We start from the raw sequence: 11,809 nt of genomic DNA, 5'->3' as shown, positions 1-11,809 counted from the left end.
CCTTGCCGTAGTTTTTGGGGTCCCCCGTGCTTCTGGGGGACCCAAGACCACAGAAAAGTAGTTCAGGATGGAGAGCGGGGAGCAGAGCTCTGCTCTGTGTAAACACTGAGACAGTACAGCTGCACTCCATCCAGCCTTCCCATCTCAGCTATCACAGGAGTTCCAGCACAGTGCTGTGCTCAAACCTCTGTATTGTGTCACCTCCACATGCTATCACACAGGGGATTGTTAGCTCCTGTGTGATAGCAATAAAGTTAAGTGAAAAAAATTGGTAAAAAATAATAAAATGAATAAAAATTTTAAAATAGGTAAAGAATAATAAGAAATAATAATTAACAAAAAATATAAAAAAGTAAAACATTATAAAATAAAAAATTATAAAAAATAAAAAAGGAAAAGATAATAGGAGAAATGAAAATGTAGAAAATTAAAAAGTGATAAACAAGTAAAAAAAAAAAGTAAAAAAAGAAAACCAACCCTGCTGCCCCCACCATCTGGTTGCCATTCTCCATTGGGGGGGGGGGCATTGAGGAACCTGGCCTTGGAGCAGCAGAGAGAGTAAATCCAGCCCTGCACATATTGCAATGCCATGTGTTACTGTAATGTGCAATAATTGTTAACACTTAGTAATTAGTAACACTGTATTGCACATTACAGTGTTACTGTAATGTGCAATAAAGGAACCATTATAGTCAAATCAAGTAATGAATTTACATCTGTAATGATGCGTGTCCTCTCCATGTGACCTAATGTTTCCTCATCCATTCTCTTTATTCAAGAACAAACATGTTTTGCAGATCAGTATATGCATTTTCGTGGAAAGTTCTCTCATATTAAACATCTTTTGGTGTTACTACATTGACTCTAGTGGCTTTAAGTGTGGTAGGGGCATTACATTGTAAATTCCTTATGGGACATAAACTGATGTGGATATACAATTATAGACAGCTCCTATTTTGGGATTCCGTATTTTCGGGGAACTTTGCTTATTATAGATTGACGCTGGAACCCTGGAGTTTTTTGTCCACTTTATTGTTATTTGAGGCGCTTCTCCTTTCCCCATTTGTTATTATTTGGATATACAATGTACTTTGTAAAGTGCAGCATAGTTTATTGGTGCTTCATAAAGTACTGGAAATAAATAATTATGTTGTTTAAGCTGAATTCCAGGCAGACATACATTTTACAAATGAACACAAAAATGAAAAACGTAAAGTAATGCATTTTGGGGTTAAAAATAGGCAAGCGGAAAGCACATTAATGGCTATTCCACTAGCGAAGTCAGAAATGGAAAAAGATTAGGGGGTCATAGTTGACTACAGATTGAACAATAGCATGCAATGCCAGGCTTTTCATCCTGCTTTCACAAAACTTTCTCCTTTCAAACTTTTAAAGTAAGGGCAAAGGTGTGTTGCTCCATTTCCAGGCTGAACAAAGTATACGGCCAGCTTTGCTGCATAAGTGTTTCTCCAATAGTCTACAGAAAGCCTAAGGGTGCATTCACACCAGAATCGGAGCCAAAAACACGAATTAACAGAGGTACGTTGACTTAAGTTGGCATAGTCCGTTGATATCCATTGCGTTTCATTACATTGTGTTTTTGGGGGGTTTGTCTTTTTTTAATTAGATTTTTACACTGAGCTATATAAGGCATTGGTCTTCTGTTGACGCACATTAACTCTTCACACCAGTCCGTTTGGTTGTGCTGAAAAAAGCAGAGCCTGCTCTACATTTTTTTTTTTAAGTGGAAGACAGCGCAACGCACTGGTGTGAACTGCTCCCATTCTCACCCAATTCATTTTCAGATGTCCTTTTGTGCAAGAGATGCCAACAGATCTGGTGTGAATGGGGCCTAAAGTGACATAGATTTTAACAGAAATGTATTTGCCTTTTTTTGCCTTTGCACACAAAAGAGTTGCTGAAGGTGTCCATACACCTATCGATTATCATTTGTAAATCTTCCACAAATAGCCTTTCAAATGATAATCCAATCAGTTGATGGGAACTGTACTCCTGGCTGAATTTCCTTGATCAATCAGGCTGGAAAACTTTTTGGAAGTGAACAAAAAACGATGAATTAGTGGCGTTTTCGTACGAAAAAAAACATGCAACATGAACACTGCACATGCGCAAACGAAAATCCGTTCTGTCAAACGTCAAAATTCGGTGAGTTAGTATTGTTAGTGAACGATAATCAAAATCGACATTGGTCTGTGCATGATGGGGTATTCAAGTGGAAATCGAACGACGGTTTGATGAGTGCACAAAAAAAATCTAACGATAATCAATAGGTGTATGGGCAGCTCGAAGCTGCCCATACACCTTGCGATCATCGGATGAAACTTTTCTGGTCGAACCGTCGTCCAAGTTTTTGTACGGCGGCCCCATCTTGCCCCGATCATCGCAAGATTGAATCAGCAGTAATTAACAGAAAAGCACCTGGATGAATTGCGGTAATCGACCGCACGTATTTTCGTCTGCGCATGTGCAGTGTAAATCGTACAAATTTTGCTGTACGGAAACACCACTAACCTTGCGAAAATCATACGATCAACCGAAGTTTTCTAACCGGCTGGATAGTCAGAAGTCAATCGATTGTACAGTATTTGCGGTTGTACACTGCCCATCAACCTTATGAATATCGGACGAAAACACGATCACATACGAAAATCGGCTGATATTCGTAAGGTGAATGGTCAGCTTAAAGGTGCCCACACACCTTGCGATAATCGTACGATAATCGCGGGAAATCCTGCGATCGTACGATTATTGTAAGGTGTGTGGAAGCCGTGCGACCTCTACTACTGTAAGGTCGCACGACTTTTATCTTACGAACATGTTCGAAAACCCCGGGCGAGAATCATACGATTTTCAGGCAGGTGTGTAGCATGTAAGATAAAAGCCGGACGGGCCGGTGTGCGCAAGCGCACACTGCCCGTTCGGCATTGCGATCATCGGAAGCCCGCCCCCAAGATGGGCAGATCGTACGTTTTGTTAATTACCTTGCAACCATCGCAAGACAAAAGTCTTGCGATGGTTGTAAGGTGTGTGCCCACCATAAAGGTCGCCATACACTTTACAACCATCGCAAGACCTTAGTCTTGCGATGGTTGTAAAGTGATTAAAACAACGAACAGGCAGATCGTACTTGCTTCTGATGACCACAATGCTGAACAGGCAGTGTGCGCGTGCGCACACTGGCCGATTCGCCATTTGTCTCCCGAGCATGCCACAAACCAGCCGAAAATCGTAAGATTTTCGGCTGGTTTTCGAACATGCTCCTTAGACAAAAGACGTGCGACTGTACAGTAAAAACGGTCGCACGTCTTCATTCACACTGCACAATTCTCGTACGATCGCGGGATTTCCCGCGATTCTCGTACAAGAATCATACGAGTGTATTGGCACCTTAAGGCTGCACTTTTTTGACACTGCTCAGGTTAAGCAGATTATCCCATTTAGCAGTCAGTTTAACACAAATGTTAGCAAGACCCACAAAAATATCTCCTCTTTTCCATCTCAGGAAGATGACGGGTATACTGTACCACGGGAATCCCAGAGGGACATAAGAATCCATTGGATAATGTGACCCACAACCATCTATCCAAAACTGAATGATCAATTCCTTAACCTGTAATATTATTTACATTTGATGCTGAATCATACATAGTATTGACGATGGCTTTCTTTTAATGCTGAGTATCCTAGGAGCATTTGTGTTTAAACAGAGCACACACAGTCACACAGCATAAAAATTCCACCATTCCAGCCTGATGACTGCATACATGGTTTGTGGTTTGTACATATGACTTCAGAAGCAGGTTCCTGTGATTGCATGGCTTAGCATTCCAGAACAGTCTTTATGTCTGGGAGGGTATGCAGAACAGAACAGCTGTCTTTATTTAGCACAAGGTGTTTCCCCAGAATGATATTTGCCTTAACACAAACTAATACTGCGCAGAGCGATTAAAAAAGGAATTATCCGCACTTACAGATAATTGATTTTGTTCTGAGAGCGTCTATCTATTTTTTAAAGAACACAAACAAAAGAATACAAACTAATAGCACAAGTTTAACTTTTAGAACGGTTTCTTATTCCCCAATGATTATTTCCACTTTTACCCCACAATATGGGTTCCTGATCATACAGCATACCTCAAAACAAATATACATTTCTTACCTTTCTAGTTGTTTGTTTAGAACAGGAATATGCACAGGGCTACGAGCTGTTCTAAACAATTCCAGAGGAACAAAGTGGAGACAGAGTAATTTTCCCTTCTTTAACATACAATGTAAAATCCATGCCTCCAGATCTTTACCCTTTGCTAGGACAGATAGTTTCCAAGTGATATAAAAGTCAAAAAGTTTAAGCTTTAAGGTTTTAGGCTATTTCAATGACAGATTAAACCACTTACAATGGATGTTGCTCCTTGAGCTTTACAAGTTTTAGTTTTCTGTAGAATAAGCTGGTCTCCTGAGCACTGGCCCTGATATACTGTTTTAGGGTGGCTCCTTTCCCTTGCAGTGTCCTATGGAGCTACCCTTGTGTGTGCTGGTAGGCTGTGTGTGTCTCCACAAAAACACAGTATAATGATACGTCCCCCAGCACTCCTCACAGCATCTAAGATCAATAGAAATGGTGGTGCTTGTAGTGATAATCACGGATGGCGCCGTGTGCATCAATCAGTAGAAAACGAAGATCACCAGCACTCGGGAAATGATGTTAAAATATAGTGTTCATTTCTTCAAACACAAATGTCACATAGCCAATGTTTCGGGGCCGGACAGGGTCCCTTCATCAGGGCAAGATCATGACCTAACGATCTTGCCCTGATGAAGGGACCCTGTGCAGCCCCGAAACATTGGCTATGTGACATTTGTGTTTGAAGAAATGAACACTATATTTTAACATCATTTCCCGAGTGCTGGTGATCTTCGTTTTCTCCACAAAAACATAGACACAGCAAGGCAAGCCAAACTCCTGCTCCTCCTTCCTCCCTTCTCTATTCTAGTAGATGGACAGATGCTGGAGACTTCTCTGTCCCTTGTGATCTTGTACCAGACAGGAAGTTTAGAGAAGCTGAGCTGAGAGAGTTGGAGCTGTTTGGAAACATGATGACTGTAAGTGGTTGGGCAAAAATATCAAGAAATACTCTGCTGGGCAATACATGTTTGTTTGATCTGAATTTATTATTGAAAAAAAGTTGCAAATTTAATACTGATTTAAGTCTAGTTTACAACTAGGACCAAATGTGACCATATAAGGTCAATGATGTCATCAGCATCCCTCCCCTTTATTTACGTGCAGCTGCAGGGCAGGGAATGCCCCAGCCACAGCTGATTGGGCCAGCAATGAGAGCTTCCAACTCGGTTCGGAGGAGCTCAGGGTTTGGTCCGTACCTAAGCTCATCCCCAATGTTAATAATATCTACTAGCACAGTACAGACAAGGCTAATTATGGTAAACATTAACTGTACAGCTCCCTCCTTAACATTACATAAGGGGAAGCTAGGTAGTATTTTTAGATAGCAATTTTTTTAAATATTTTTTTTCAATGATGCTATATGAATGGGAATTTGTAACAAATATAAAGTAGGCATGATCCCAATTTTGCTGCAAAAGTGATAATACACTTTACATTCTTAAGCAGCCATATTGGCTATTCTAGTGAACATTTTATCCATCATAATTCCAGAAGAAAGGTCTTTAGAGTTAAAAAAAGCTTTATTACCTTCTCTACCTCTGTATTTATTCCTGGCTTTTGCTTGCTATAGGTATCCTAGAGAAACTTTACTACAATACGCTGCATTATGTTGGCAGTTATGCTCTACGTAATGTTCACCATGCACATTACAACTTTAGATTTATCAAAACTATGTATAATTAGGACCTAGCTAAACTAGCCAGTCAATCTGTATTCAGTCAGACAGAATCTGAAACAACATAGTTGTTGGTAAATCCAAAGTAGATTGCAGAATTAGATTGTGCTGAGCATAAGACAAGCTGGCTGGCTGATGCCAAAAATATATCAAACTACAACTAATATAATTTATTTTTAAATCTTGGTAATATTTGTAATACTTTTTAACGGCAATGTTGAGCTCCTTGCAAGCAACTACATATACAGTTGATATATAAATATGTGGGCCTGCCAAATTATTTTTAATTCTGTCAAGACAGTCTTGTAATCCAGGAACCCCTGCCAAACAAGCACACCCAGGCTCTGAACCTCCTCACCAACTACATTTCAGTTAAACCTCAGCCTGTGATTGGAAGGGGAAGGGGTGGCGCACATCGATGCCTGTATGTAGGTTCCCTGACAACACTCTACAAAGATGTAGACCCCTAATTTGCTTTGAATGCTATCTCCCCATGAGATTCAGTCCTCTGCATGGGATATAGGGCCCATACACACCAATGTGTTTTAACACACCTCAATACATGTACCAAGCTTAGTCATTGTTTTAAATGGTTCTAGTTTACATTGGTGTGGTGTTTTGCTGTGCACTGTTCATCTTTTGATGCGTGCATTGAGATGTGCTATATTAAAGCAGGGCATTTATTTTGAATGGCCTCACAATGCACCTAGATGCATGAAGAAAACACATTTGCACCATTTTATTTAACTTATTGCACCACAAATACAGTAGTTTGCACATGTGCAGTGGTGCTCTGAGTAGGTGTGTTGGGGTGCCACTGGAAATTAATGGCATTGCAATACACTGCACTTAGTTTGGGCATTCCATAGGTTGTGTGGATGAGTCAGGATCATATAGTGCAACTGAAGCCAAAATTGTATTTTTAGTTTGGATGAAGAGGGATTAGAAAACCTGTCAGGTTTGTATTGCTGTTTGTGTCCCCTTTAGGGAGATTCACCCTCTCTATTTGTCCTGGTGACCATTAAAAAGAAAGTGAAAGAAAATCCCAAATTTTGGGGTGTCACCAGAACAGAAACAGATGGGAATTCTTCCAGTGAGGACAGTATTTATAGTGATCCTCCTGACCCCCAATGATTTTCCTCACTTTGAAGGGATTTCCTCTCATTACCTGTTCTGGCTATCGGACAGGAAATTCCTCCAATGGAACAAAAATTGCAAAAAAACAGGTTTGGCTTCAGCCAAAAACAGGTTTGGCTTCAATTTAAATGTATAACTGATTGCAGTTTTATGTTTTTTAGAAAAAATGATCCCTTTTATATATTAGCCTAAGTAAGATTTCCAAAGGCTCAGAAAGGTATTATGTGGTAAGCTTGTATGACGGTATTATGTGGTAAACCTGTATGACGGGTTTTGAATCCAAGCATTTTGAGAAATGTTTCCATTCTAGTTGAGAAATCTTCTATTCGTTCTTGTCCTTTACAAGAAAGGTTGGACTTGGCTGGATGACACTCCCTGGAAGCAGCTTCTGTTTGCTGGATTGATGACAGGTGTTGGTTGACAAGAACTAGGCTCACTGTTAGGTAGAATCATAGTCCATACACAGGCCAAGGGTCAAGACATACAGAAATCATGACACAGGAAACAAATTAGCAGGAGCAGATCAGGTTGACTGCAAGTACAGGACAGAGTCTCATGGCACAGGCAGGAATAAACAAGAACTATTGAACACTTTCTTTCCCACTGAGCACACTGAGCACAGTTTGTATTCACTATTAGATGATAGCACAGGCACATGTAGGAAGAATAAAACCCAACTTACTGAGCTACACCAACTGCCTAGTGTTGAGAGGGGCAGCTACCATGGCGTACAGCGAATTTGTAGGTCAGCTTGTTACAATTACATAGCATTTACATCTAAGCAGTTCCAAGTGGTATAATACAGTTGAAGGCTAATTCCACCGTTTGCAAAAATTATTAAATGCACCCACATTGATGAAAGAAAAAAATGTGCATTTAAAGTGGCATTAAAGTAAAAAAAATGTTTCCCTCCCCCCAATGTTAATGTTAGCACTTACCGTAAATGATGTCTCCTAATCTGATCTTCTTCTTCTTTCCTGATGTTTTCATCTGTCCCTCCAGCGGTGCGGCGGCTCTCCGATCCAGCGCTGACCCCTCTGTCCTTGCTGGTACTTCCTGTCCCACGGTGTCTGCATGCGGGAGCACGCTTCCATAGACTTATCTTGCGTCTCTCCTCGTCTCCCTGCCAAAAATCCGAACTGCGCATGCGCCCGTCCCATAATGTTTTGCAGCCGCCCGAGCAGTTTCTGATTTTCTGACGGCAGCATGCGGTTAAGACAGGTAAGTTTAAACCGCTGTTAAATCCTTTTTTTTTTAAACTTGTTTGCATATATCTACTGCTTGCTAACAGTAGATATATACAAAAAAAACGGAGGCTTTAGAAACCCTTTAATTATTTTTTTGCATTGGAGTCTGAGAAGCAAAGCAACCTTGATTGGTGGATTCAGGTGCAATGCCTAGGCTCCTGCAAACGTTTCCTCAAGCTCCTGTCCATACAGAGATACAGACTTACAGTTACTGGGCTGGAGGAAGTCACCAAGTGCTCCATTTAGATCTATGTGTCCCCTTTCCAAAGTTGCAGATGGGACTTTACTTCTGAGAATGGATAGAGAATAGAATAAATGATGCAGCTATGCGGAAGGAGCCATCCTCAGCTATGCCAAATTCAAATATAGACAAGATGCTTCAGGTCTAAGAACCCCGTGATACAGCAAGGAGGAACAGTTTAGGGGGCTTCAGACTGTGACCATGTTACATGTATGTGTAACATAAAACATTGTATGAAAGGTGGAATTAGCCTTTAGCTACCAGAACAAAGCTTCATCAAACGTATAATTGTTGTTCAAATCAAACAGATGTGAATGTAACTTCAATGCATCATTTTAAAATGTAAATAGTCTAAGGCCCCTTACACACAGGCACCAGTCTGTTCCGATCAGCAGGGGATACGAGCACAAATCCCCTGCTGTTCGGAGAAGTACGCAACAGATGACACTTTTGTGACACGTGTCGGTTCAGTTTTTCCTCCATCTTGCCATGGACGAAAAACATGAAGTAGCCAGACCCATGTTAGGTCTATGGGCAGTCAGATGTAAGCAGACATGGGACCGTTTGCATCCGATCACACTCGATCGATCACAATCAAGTCTGCCAAAATAGACCATGTTTTTTTTCCCCAGACCTAGACTGAGGTAATTGGTTGTAAACGGACACGTGTCCATAGACATCTAGTGGGCCATAGAGTTACATTGGACTTCCGATCAGATCCCCCTGAAAAACTGACAGGCGAATCTAAACAGAATGCCCGTGTGAATGAGCATTACAGTAAGCAGATATTGACTGAATACAAGATACAAGCACTGCAAGGCAACATTACAACTCACTAAAGTGGACCTAGAACCCAATTGATAGGTCTGCTTATTATATAACTTATTTGTGAAAACTTTCTGGGGCCACTGCATACAGTATATTTATAAACACTTAATACATTATAATACATGGGGGCAACGTAGTAATTTTCTATGTTGATTATGTAAACATTTAGGTTCAGTAAAGATGATTACAACCAGAAAACACAAAGGAGGAAGGCTAATTATGGCATTGCTATCTAGCTGTGTCATCAACGCAGGTTCAAGATTAGCTGAAGGAGCAATGCTGACAGACATCAGCTATGCATTAGGAAACATTTATATAACCACTTCCTAATGCTCTAATTACATATAAACATGAGTCAGCTTAGAAGAAACAGAAACAGGACCATTCAACAATTGTTATTGTTGAATGATTTTAAAAGGTGCATGCTCTAGGGTTGTCAACTTAATCCTTTATTCACTAGGTGAGCCATTGGCCTGGAGCAGGCATGCGTATATCAATTGTGATATGATTGCACTTTAATTGTAGTCTTTAAAGATATTATATAATGCCAGATACTTGCAAGACATGTGAGGATTCATGGGAATATTGCATGCCAGTATATGATTGCTGCCACTGACCTTCCCTCCTCTCAGAATGGGAAACGGGTAGAGCCTCTGTCAGACTATTGCTGTCACTTTCTCTATTTGGGGGATTTACTGTCACTTCCCTTGCCTCTGAAATGAATGGAGGTGAAGAGAATTGTCTCCATTAGTACTAAATACCTGAAAAAGACGCTAACCCTTCCATGCTCTTACAAAAAAAAAAGGTTTTAGCTACAGTTCTACATTAATTGAAGTCTTTAGGGCTAAGCCTTTAGTATGCAAATCCTGACTATAGCAAGTGATTTGTGAATTGGTCATGTGATGTGTGGATTGGTCTGTGTATGTACTAACCAGCTAGAAATTATTAACACGGCTTTTCCCCAATGAAGTGTCATGTATAGACATGGAAGCAATTAGGATGTTTGCAGACTGTTGTATGTTATAATTAATAAATTGCCTAAAGAGATTGTGCTTGGATAGTTAATGCTGGTAATATCTCTACAATTACTTAAAGACGAGATGGGCAATTGTTCTCTATGTGGCTTGTTCACACCAGGAGATGAGGAAGCTTTCTGGCCAATCAGGAGGCTGGGGGGCGGGTAATGATTTGTCGCCTGGCTTCCTAATTGTCCAACTTCCTGACCAATCAGGAAGCCGGGCGGCGAGTTATTACACACCGCCCGGCTTCCTGATTGGCCAGGAAACCGGCTCCATGCTCCCTCGTCAACAGGTGACGAGGAAGCATGGAGCCAGCTTTCTGGCCAATCAAAAGGCTGGGGTTGGGTAATGACTCGCCACCCGACTTCCTGATTGGCTAGCTTCCTGATTTGAAGTTCCAGTATCGGAGTAAGCATCGGGAGTATTTGGGCAAGTACATTTACTCGCCCAAATACTTGGTATCGGCACCGATACCAATACGTACATCCTTATTAGAAACACTCACAAGGTGGGATTCCTTGTAGCCATTACCTCTGTAAGGCTTATCTTGCACGTAACCCCTTTTAATAATAGGGACAAGGTGGTGTTTAGGCTAGGGATGCACTGATACCGATACTAGTATCCGTAAAGGTGCCAATACCGAGTATTTGGGCGAGTACTCGTACTTGCCCAAATGCTCCTGACACTGATCCCAATGCCGGAATTTACTCGTCACCGGGGAGCAGGAAACTGGCTTCCTGGCCAATCAGGAAGCCAGGGGGCGGGTAATGACTCGAAGTTCTGGGTATCGGTGCATTCCAAGCCTAAACACCAATCAGGCTAGCCTAAATGCCAATCAGGAAGCTGACTCCATGCTCTCTCATCACTTGGTGTAATGACTTGCAGCTTCATGATTGGCTTCCTAATTGGCCAGAAAGCTGGCTCCATGCTTCCTCGTCACCTGGTGACGAGGGAGCAGAGAGCTGGTTTTCTGGCCAATCAGGAAGCCAGGCGGCGTGTAATGACTTACCATCTGGCTTCCTGATTGGTTAGAAAACTGAACACAGAAAGATCCTATGAGAATAGGACAAAAATGTTGCTGTTAGGCCACACACCCATCTCCCAACCAGGTAATAAACCAAAGATAGCAAAAGCTTCTCTAAAACAGCTACAACATCACTGCACAAACACAATACAAAAAAAATGATTTATAAAAATAATGCTCCGTGACACTATGTATAACCACCCTAAATATAATATATTCATTGTATGTGCATTCCCCTAAATAGTCAAATACTTACCAGAAACAAGCAATGAAGTTTCATGTTTACCTATAACAAAGGTTGACATATCCCCGAAGCCCTGAGAAGATATGTTCGTCTGTTTTTTGAATCACATGATATATATATATCTGAGTAGAAGCAACTTAATGTTTAATATTAGAAGTAATGTGGCATGGGTATGGCATGGGGGGGAGGG

General features: G+C 41.1%; 1 long non-coding RNA gene across 1 annotated transcript in view; it reads right to left on the bottom strand.

Moving 5' to 3' along the window:
* Positions 1 to 6,463: 6,463 nt before the first annotated feature.
* The window catches only part of LOC108796055, a 16,422-nt gene continuing 11,076 nt past the window's right edge, over positions 6,464 to 11,809 (bottom strand). Inside the window, exons 2-3 of the long non-coding RNA XR_001941781.1 lie at positions 7,593 to 7,597; positions 6,464 to 6,474 (exon numbers count right to left, since the gene is read on the bottom strand). This is a non-coding gene — a long non-coding RNA (uncharacterized LOC108796055). The remainder of the gene's footprint in view (positions 6,475 to 7,592; positions 7,598 to 11,809) is intronic.

This window comes from Nanorana parkeri, unplaced genomic scaffold (genome assembly GCF_000935625.1).
Source record: "Nanorana parkeri isolate BGI_ZX_2015 unplaced genomic scaffold, ASM93562v1 scaffold1048, whole genome shotgun sequence".
Lineage (NCBI taxonomy): Eukaryota > Metazoa > Chordata > Amphibia > Anura > Dicroglossidae > Nanorana > Nanorana parkeri.
Note: the sequence above shows the minus strand (reverse complement) of the source record. Positions and strands in the feature narration are given on the sequence as shown.